A 10,000-nucleotide genomic window follows, 5' to 3' on the forward strand; every position below is an offset into this window, starting at 1 on the left:
TCCCTGGCGAGGGGGGACTTAGTGCACCGAGCCGTGCGGCGGCAGGTAGACGTGCTCTCCTTCCCGAGGAGGTAGACGTGCTCTCCTTCCCAGGAGGTAGACGTGCTCTCCTTCCCGAGGAGGTAGACGTGCTCTCCTTCCCAGGAGGTAGACGTGCTCTCCTTCCCGAGGAGGTAGACGTGCTCTCCTTCCCAGGAGGTAGACGTGCTCTCCTTCCCGAGGAGGTAGACGTGCTCTCCCTCGGTGAGTAGACGTGCTCTCCCTGAGCTGGCAGGTAGACGTGCTCTCCATGGCGAGGGGGGACTTAGTGCACTGAGCCGTGCGGCAGGAGGTAGACGTGCTCCCCGCGGCCGGGCGGGCACTTAGCGCGCGGAGGCTGGAACCGCGGGGTAGACGTGGTCCCCGGGACGAGGGCCGCCTGGTATCGCCCGCCCGGCCCCCAACCCCCCCCCCCCCCCCAACCCCCCCCCCCCCCGCGGCGGCGTAAATGAAGAGAGGCAGTCGGCATGAAACCTTCTTTTATTAAGTGTTGTTTTCATCGAGCGTCTTTCATTAAAGGTTGTGTTCTGAAGCAGTCTTTTCTTCAACAGCGCTGTTCTCCGGGGAGAAGGTCTGCCGGCATCTCTAGAAATCTCCCCCCGCTCCTGACCGCCTCCCCCCCCCGCCCCCGCTGCCGGTTTGCGCGGAGCCCCCCCTTCCCGCCGTTGCCTCTTGCCGCTACCCCCCGCCCCCCCCCCGCTGCCGGTTTGCGCGGAGCCCCCCCTTCCCGCCGTTGCCTCTTGCCGCTACCCCCCGCCCCCCCCCCGCTGCCGGTTTGCGCGGAGCCCCCCCTTCCCGCCGTTGCCTCTTGCCGCTACCCCCCGCCCCCCCCCCGCTGCCGGTTTGCGCGGAAGCCCCCCCTTCCCGCCGTTGCCTCTTGCCGCTACCCCCGCCCCCCCCCCGCTGCCGGTTTGCGCGGAGCCCCCCCTTCCCGCCGTTGCCTCTTGCCGCTACCCCCGCCCCCCCCCCGCTGCCGGTTTGCGCGGAGCCCCCCCTTCCCGCCGTTGCCTCTTGCCGCTACCCCCGCCCCCCCCCCGCTGCCGGTTTGCGCGGAGCCCCCCCCGCCTGCCGTTGCCTCTTGCCGCGGCCACCACCGCCCCCCCCACACCCCCCGGCCCCCGTTACCGGTTTGCGCGGAGCCCCCCCTCCCGACGTTGCCTCTTGCCGCTGCTGCCACCCCCAGCTCCCCACACCCCCCGGCTCCCGTTACCGCTATGCACGGAGCCCCCCCGCCCGCCGTTATCTCTTGCCGCTGCCGCGACCCATCTCCCCCCCCCCCCGCCGCCGCTAACTGCCCCCCGAAGCCGCTAGCAGCTGGGCACCCCCCGCCAAAGCCGCCGCGGCTTCCCCTTCCCACATTGTCCCCTGGAGGGGGGATCGCGACGCGGGCTGCCGCTTCCCTCCCGGGCTGCCCGGCTGCTCTCTAACCCCTGCGACCGAGGCGGCGCTGTTAGGGCGGCCGTGCCGGTGCCCCTTGCCGCAGCTAGCCTCTCGCCGCTGCCCCTCCCGTCCGTCGTCCCCCGTCCCCAAAAACTTGCTGCTCTCCACGCTGGAGCCTGCACGGGGGAGGTTGCGCTCCGCTCCTCCGGCCCTAAAGCCGCCCTCGCCCGCCCCCCGGCTTGCCGCTTGGCTGGGCTGCCCGCCCGCCCGCTAATCCCCCCAACGCCCCCACCCCAAAAACACCCCAGCCCTACCGCATGCCGCTCCCCCTCTCCCCGCTCTCGCTGACCGCTGCCACCCCCCCCCACCCCTCCCCCCCGAAACAAACCCCCCAGCCCTACCGCATGCCGCTCCCCCTCTCTCCCTAGCCTGCCCCCCCCGCCGTCGCTTGCTGCTGCTGCTGCCGCCGCCGCCGCCGCCGCCGCCGCCGGCGGGACCCGCCTCGGTCTGGTGGCGCGCGCTCGGAGATCCCCGGCTACCCGTCCGTCCGTCCCTCCCTCCCGCCCCGCCCCGGGGGAGGGCCCGGGGCAGCGCGGGCAGGCGGGGAGCAAAAAAAGGCGCGGGCGCCAAAAAACGTCGGGGTCCCGGGGTGGCGGAGGGGGGCGGCGGCGGGGGGCGGCGGCGGGTACACGGCGCCGGGTCCAGGGCGCCGGGTCCAGCCCGTCCCGGGGCGGGGACAGGTGGTGTCGTCCGTCCCCGCCCCCGTAACCTGCTCTGAAGCATCCGCTTCCCGCCGCGGTTCGCCCTCCACCCCCCCGCCGCACACGCAGCTGCCGCTTCCCGCCGCCTCTGCCCCCCGCCCCGGGATCAACCACCCGCCGGGTCCAGCCGGTCCCGGTCCCGGGAACCTGCTCCCGGGGCCAGCCGGAGCCACGCCCCCTCCTCTGACGCTTCCAGCTGCCGCCTCCCCTCCCACCCCCCAAACTCACACTGGCCCTCGCCGGCCCGCCCACCCGCCTACCTGCTTGCCCGCCGCCGCTGGGTGGCGTGCCGGACACTCTCGCACACAGGTACACAGACAGGGACACAGGGACACAGGCACTCAGGCACACAGGGACACAGGGACACAGGGACACAAGGACACAGGGACACAGGCACTCAGGCACTCAGGCACTCAGGGACACAGGGACACAGGGACACAGGCACTCAGGCACTCAGGGACACAGGGACACAGGGACACAGGCACTCAGGCACTCAGGGACACAGGGACACAGGGACACAGGCACTCAGGCACTCAGGCACTCAGGGACACAGGGACACAGGGACACAGGCACTCAGGCACACAGGGACACAGGTGGCGGGCCGGAGGCCGCTCTCCACTGTGTGGCAGGGGTCCAAGAGCCACCCCAGCCCAACCCAGAGGGTCTTTTGCACCTCTCTAGAGGCCACCCAGAGACCCCAGGCCGCAGCAGAAGCCTCTCCCGCACGCTCTGCAGGCTTCTCAGCCACCCCAGGCCGCAGCAGAAGCCTCTCCCGCACGCTCTGCAGGCTTCTCAGCCACCCCAGGCCGCACCAGAAGCCTCCCCCGCACGCTCTGCAGGCTTCCGACCCACCCCAGGCCGCACCAGAAGCCTCCCCCGCAAGCTCTGCAGGCTTCCGACCCACCCCAGGCCGCAGCAGAAGCCTCCCCCGCACGCTCTGCAGGCTTCTCAGCCACCCCAGGCCGCACCAGAAGCCTCTCCCGCACGCTCTGCAGGCTTCTCAGCCACCCCAGGCCGCACCAGAAGCCTCTCCCGCATGCTCTGCAGGCTTCTCAGCCACCCCAGGCCGCACCAGAAGCCTCCCCCGCACGCTCTGCAGGCTTCTCAGCCACCCCAGGCCGCACCAGAAGCCTCTCCCGCACGCTCTTCAGGCTTCTCAGCCACCCCAGGCCGCACCAGAAGCCTCCCCCGCACGCTCTGCAGGCTTCTCAGCCACCCCAGGCCGCACCAGAAGCCTCTCCCGCACGCTCTGCAGGCTTCTCAGCCACCCCAGGCCGCACCAGAAGCCTCCCCCGCACGCTCTGCAGGCTTCTCAGCCACCCCAGGCCGCACCAGAAGCCTCCCCCGCACGCTCTGCAGGCTTCCCACCCACCCCAGGCCGCAGCAGAAGCCTCTCCCGCACGCCCTGCAGGCTTCTCAGCCACCCCAGGCCGCAGCAGAAGCCTCTCCCGCACGCTCTGCAGGCTTCTCAGCCACCCCAGGCCGCAGCAGAAGCCTCTCCCGCACGCTCTGCAGGCTTCTCAGCCACCCCAGGCCGCAGCAGAAGCCTCTCCCGCACGCTCTGCAGGCTTCTCAGCCACCCCAGGCCGCACCAGAAGCCTCTCCCGCACGCTCTGCAGGCTTCTCAGCCACCCCAGGCCGCAGCAGAAGCCTCTCCCGCACGCTCTGCAGGCTTCTCAGCCACCCCAGGCCGCACCAGAAGCCTCCCCCGCACGCTCTGCAGGCTTCTCAGCCACCCCAGGCCGCACCAGAAGCCTCTCCCGCACGCTCTTCAGGCTTCTCAGCCACCCCAGGCCGCACCAGAAGCCTCCCCCGCACGCTCTGCAGGCTTCTCAGCCACCCCAGGCCGCAGCAGAAGCCTCTCCCGCACGCTCTGCAGGCTTCTCAGCCACCCCAGGCCGCAGCAGAAGCCTCCCCCGCACGCTCTGCAGGCTTCTCAGCCACCCCAGGCCCCAACAGAAGCCTCTCCCGCACGCTCTGCAGGCTTCCGACCCACCCCAGGCCGCACCAGAAGCCTCCCCCGCACGCTCTGTAGGCTTCTGACCCACCCCAGGCCCCAACAGAAGCCTCCCCCGCACGCTCTGCAGGCTTCTCAGCCACCCCAGGCCGCAGCAGAAGCCTCTCCCGCACGCTCTGCAGGCTTCTCAGCCACCCCAGGCCGCAGCAGAAGCCTCTCCCGCACGCTCTGCAGGCTTCTCCGCCACCCCAGGCCGCACCAGAAGCCTCTCCCGCACGCTCTGCAGGCTTCCGACCCACCCCAGGCCGCACCAGAAGCCTCCCCCGCACGCTCTGCAGGCTTCTCCGCCACCCCAGGCCGCACCAGAGGATCTTTTGCACCTCTCTGGACGCCAGCCAGAGACTCCAGGCCGCACCAGAGGCCCCCCCCCCAACCATTTACAGGCTGCAGTGCCAGCCTAGGCCCCGCTGGCAGCCTCCCTTGTCTGCTTTGGAAGGCCTCCCATCCACTCCAGACCTGCCTGGAGGCCTCCCTCGACTGCTCCCGGGGCCCTCGAAGCCACCCTAGGCCTTTCTGGAGGACCTGCTCGACCGCTCGGGCGGCTTCTGACGCACCCTCGGCCATCCGGCGCCCAGCAGCTCCCAGGGCCAGGCACCGGCCTCCCCCTCCGGCCGCCCCTGGGGCCGGGGGTGGCTCGGACTCGGCGCCCCCAACGTGTCGTCCCGTCCCCCCCCCGCCCCGCACCGCCGAACATTCGCTGCAGCCGAGGGCTTGCCGCTCGACGCCTACCCCACCCGCCCAGCCCCCCGCTGCGGCCCGGCGCTGCCCCGGCCGCTGCGCCCCGCCTCTCATCGCTCCCCCCACCCGGCAACCGGCCGCCGGGCACGGCAAGTCCCAGGGCAGGGAACAGGTGCTGCCGGGACCCCGTGCTGGCTGCCGGCTTCCCGGGGCTGCCCCGGGCACGGACAGGTCGCCCCCCCGCCCCGGCGAATGTTCACCGAACTGGCTGCCGGCTGCCTTCGAGCACCCCCCGCCCCCCGCCACTATCGTCCCCCCCCGCCCCCCCTCCGCCTCCGCTGCCGCTTCTCCCCGCACCGCCTCCACTGCCTCCCCCCGCCGCCGGCGAACGAGTCGCCGGATCCGTAGGGTGCCGGGAGCCCGAACGGCGAGCGGCTCCGGCTGCTGCCGGGACCGCGGGGATTCGAGCCGGTCCGGCCGCGGCCGGGACCCCGTGCCGGAAGCCGGCATCCCGGGACGGCCCCGGGACGGCCCCGGTCGCCGGCCGGGTGACGTTCAGCGAAGCGGCTGCCGCCAGTCTTTGGGCCTCCCCCGTGCCGGGGCCGCGGGGCTTCGAGCCGGTCCGGCCGCGGCCGGGATCCGGGGCCGGACGATGGCTTCCCGGGCCGGTCCCGGTCGCCTCCCGGGTGACGTTCACCGAAGCGGCTGCCGGCTGTCTTCGAGCCCCCCCCCCCCCTCCGCCTCCGCTGCCGCTTCTCCCCGCACCCCCTCCACTGCCTCCCCCCGCCGCCGGCGAACGAGTCGCCGGATCTGTAGGGTGCCGGGAGCCCGAACGGCGAGCGGCTCCGGCTGCTGCCGGGACCGCGGGGATTCGAGCCGCTCCGGCCGCGGCCGGGACCCCGTGCCGGAAGCCGGCATCCCCGGACAGCCCCGGGACGGCCCCGGTCGCCGGCCGGGTGACGTTCACCGAAGCGGCTGCCGGCTGTCTTCGAGCCCCCCCCCCCTCCGCCTCCGCTGCCGCTTCTGCCCGCACCCCCTCCACTGCCTCCCCCCGCCGCCGGCGAACGAGTCGGCGGATCCGTAGGGTGCCGGGAGCCCGAACGGCGAGCGGCTCCGGCTGCTGCCGGGACCGCGGGGATTCGAGCCGCTCCGGCCGCGGCCGGGACCCCGTGCCGGATGCCGGCATCCCGGGACGGCCCCGGGACGGCCCCGGTCGCCGGCCGGGTGACGTTCACCGAAGCGGCTGCCGCCAGTCTTTGGGCCTCCCCCGTGCCGGGGCCGCGGGGCTTCGAGTCGGTCCGGCCGCGGCTGGGACCCCGTGCCTGTCGCAGGCTTCCCGGGACGGCCCCGGAACGGCCGCGGTCGCCGGCCGGGTGACGTTCACCGAGGCGACTGCCGGCTGTCTTCGAGCCCCCCCCCCCCCTGCCGGAGCCGCGGGGATACGAGCCGGTCCGGCCGCGGCCGGGACCCCGTGCCGGAAGCCGGCATCCCGGGACGGCCCCGGGACGGCCCCGATCGCCTCCTGGGTGACGTTCACCGAAGCGGCTGCCGGCTGTCTTCGAGCCCCCCCCCCCTCCGCCTCCGCTGCCGCTTCTCCCCGCACCGCCTCCACTGCCTCCCCCCGCTGCCGGCGAACGAGTCGGCGGATCCATACCGTCCCGAGAGCCCGAGGCGGCGGCACCCAGTGCGGGTCCGGCCGAGGCCGGGACCCCGTGCCTGTCGCAGGCTTCCCGGGACGGCCCCGGAACGGCCGCGGTCGCCGGCCGGGTGACGTTCACCGAAGCGGCTGCCGCCAGTCTTTGGGCCTCCCCCGTGCCGGGGCCGCGGGGATTCGAGCCGGTCCGGCCGCGGCCGGGACCCCGTGCCGGAAGCCGGCATCCCGGGACGGCCCCGGGACGGCCCCGGTCGCCGGCCGGGTGACGTTCACCGAAGCGGCTGCCGCCAGTCTTTGGGCCTCCCCCGTGCCGGGGCCGCGGGGATTCGAGCCGGTCCGGCCGCGGCCGGGATCCGGGGCCGGACGATGGCTTCCCGGGCCGGTCCCGGTCGCCTCCCGGGTGACGTTCACCGAAGCGGCTGACGGCTGTCTCCGAGCACCCCCCCCCCCCTCCGCCTCCGCTGCCGCTTCTGCCCGCACCTCCTCCACTGCCTCCCCCCCCCCGCCCGCGAACGAGTCGCCGGATCCGTAGGGTGCCGGGAGCCCGAACGGCGAGCGGCTCCGGCTGCTGCCGGGACCGCGGGGATTCGAGCCGCTCCGGCCGCGGCCGGGACCCCGTGCCGGAAGCCGGCATCCCGGGACGGCCCCGGGACGGCCCCGGTCGCCGGCCGGGTGACGTTCACCGAAGCGGCTGCCGCCAGTCTTTGGGCCTCCCCCGTGCCGGGGCCGCGGGGCTTCGAGCCGGTCCGGCCGCGGCCGGGATCTCGTGCCGAACGTCGTCTTCCCGGGACGGTCCCGGGAGGGCCCCAGTCTCCTCCCGGGTGACGTTCACCGAAGCGGCTGCCGGCTGTCTTCGAGCCCCCACCCCTGCCGTGGCCGCGGGGATTCGCCCCGGTCCGGCAGCTGACGGTTCCCTGTGCCGGACGCCGGCTTCCCGGGACAGCCCCGGGACACCCCCGGTCGCCTCCCGGGTGACGTTCACCGAAGCTGCTGCCGCCTGTCTTTGTCCCCCCCCCCCCGTGCTCTCCCTCAGCCGGGAGGTAGACGTGCTCTCCCTCGGCGAGTAGACGTGCTCTCCCTCGGCGAGTAGACGTGCTCTCCCTCGGCGAGTAGACGTGCTCTCCCTCGGCGAGTAGACGTGCTCTCCCTGGGCGAGTAGACGTGCTCTCCCTGGGCGAGTAGACGTGCTCTCCCTGGGCGAGTAGACGTGCTCTCCCTCGGCGAGTAGACGTGCTCTCCCTGGGCGAGTAGACGTGCTCTCCCTGGGCGAGTAGACGTGCTCTCCCTGGGCGAGTAGACGTGCTCTCCCTGGGCGAGTAGACGTGCTCTCCCTCGGCGAGTAGACGTGCTCTCCCTGGGCGAGTAGACGTGCTCTCCCTCGGCGAGTAGACGTGCTCTCCCTGGGCGAGTAGACGTGCTCTCCCTCGGCGAGTAGACGTGCTCTCCCTCGGCGAGTAGACGTGCTCTCCCTGGGCGAGTAGACGTGCTCTCCCTCGGCGAGTAGACGTGCTCTCCCTGGGCGAGTAGACGTGCTCTCCCTCGGCGAGTAGACGTGCTCTCCCTCGGCGAGTAGACGTGCTCTCCGCGGAGCTCGCGCTTGTCGCCAAGGGGTCGCTGTTGCGCTCTGCCTCCGCCTACGTCATCGTACAAGCCGGCGTGATTTCTGCGACCTGCCGCTGGGCGGAGGTCGGCTGGTTGTGCGCTCGCGGAGCTGACGGCCCTCCAGTTCCGTATATGAGGGAACGAGTGACGCCGAGCACTCCCAGGGCAGCGCTGCCGAGCGGCTGCTCCAAGCCACCCGCCAGGCGGCTGGGCAGGGGTCCGTCTGGCTTCTCGGTGGCTTTCCCCCGGGTCAGAGAGGGGACCCGCGGGGCCGAGCAAAGGCGCGGCGGTTTGGAGCGGCCGCTGGCGCACCCTCAGCGGTGTTGGATGGGTTTCGCTCGTCCGTGAGCCGGAGCCCAGCCCGGGCTCGGCAACGAAAGAGGGGAAAAGAAAAAAAGTTGACGAGTGGCTGGCGCCGGCCACTGCCGAAGTGTGGAACCCCCAAAGCGAAGTTTGCCCGGTGGGGCACGGGGGCAGAGAAAGCCGGGGAGACGTGGTGCCGGCGTCGGTCCCACCAAGAATGGAAAGCAAGCCCGTCCAGGCACGGCGAGAGAGAGCCCGGTAAGGGGCAGAGAGAGTTCCCAGCACTGGACCCTCTTCACGGGGGTTCCCCCCCATGGCCAAAGCCGCAGCCCGCGGGGGCACGGCATCTAAGGGAAAAGCCAGCGGCGGTGACTGGCCACTCGTATGCTATGGAGCCCGGCATGGGGGGAGGAGGGCAAGCCGGTGCCCCAGCACGGCTTCCTCCTGGCTCCAGAGGGGCGCCCCGTGATGGAGATGTAACTCGGTGCAGCTTGAGGGAAAATGCAAGCCCACGTTTCGGGGAGGCAGAGGTGCCCTGTGAGCCGGTGCGGCCCGGTGCAGCTTGCCCCCCCCCCCCCCATCTCTGGAGGGCGCCCCGTTTGCTCCTCCGGCGTGTTGCCCGCACGCCGAGCCCCGTGCCTGCTGGCTGCTCCCGAGGGCGGTGGCGGGTGCGCGTGGCTGTGTCTGTCCCAGAAGAGCGAGGCCGTGGGGCCTCCGCTGGCTTCCTTTCCTTCTGTCCTTGTTGATCGATGAGGCCTTTCGGGTCGCGTCGGAAAGGGCCCCCGGCCGGCAGGGCAAGGGCGGTCTTCCTTTCCACTTCGCTTCCCGTCGCGTGTGAGGTGTCGTCCTCGTTCCCCCAGCCCCGAGCGGCTCGAGCGGGGGGGAGCCGTGGCGTTAGCGGCCCGGCGCGTGCCTTGCCGCATCCTCCCCTTTCCACCTCCCCCCCGGCGCTGGGGCAGGGTTCGGGGACCGGTCTACCGCAACCGGCTTTGTGACTGCTGCGTGGCCCCGTGAGTTTTCAGGTGTCCTAAAACGCGTGAGGCGCCGGTGTCGTCCTCGGTTCCGGGTACCCGCGGGTGCCGGCCGCGAGCAGCTGCGTGTGGCGGGGGTTGGCCGAGCCGAGAGCGAGGCGGCGGCGTCGCAAAATTTAAAAGGGGCTAAAAGCGGCGCCGCGCGTGAGGCCTCACCTGCCCGGGTGGGGTCCCCGAGGGTTCCTCCCTAAATGAAACCTCTAGCCTGAGAGGGGCGGCTTTGTGGCCCGTCCCCCCGCCCGCTGCCGAGCGAGCCGCCCCGGCTCTAAGGTCCTGGCGTGCCGGGGGCGCGCCCCGTTTCCGCGGGTCGCTGTCTCCTCTAGCACGTCCCGGTGCTCCCGTGGCAAGGCGGGGAGAGAGACGAGGGCCTTCTCCCCGCCGGGCGTGTCGGTATCGCTCGCTTCCGCTGCTGCTGCCTGAATCGTGCCCGGGATCTGGCAGCCAGGGGCCGGCCTCGGGGGCGGGGGAGCCCCAGCCGGCCTCTGTGGCCGCGTGGAGTCGGGAAGCGTGTGCTTGCGTGCGCACGCGAGGGAAC

Source organism: Melanerpes formicivorus, unplaced genomic scaffold, assembly GCF_026170545.1.
Source record: "Melanerpes formicivorus ecotype bairdi unplaced genomic scaffold, bMelFor1.0.p_v2 SCAF_543, whole genome shotgun sequence".
Lineage (NCBI taxonomy): Eukaryota > Metazoa > Chordata > Aves > Piciformes > Picidae > Melanerpes > Melanerpes formicivorus.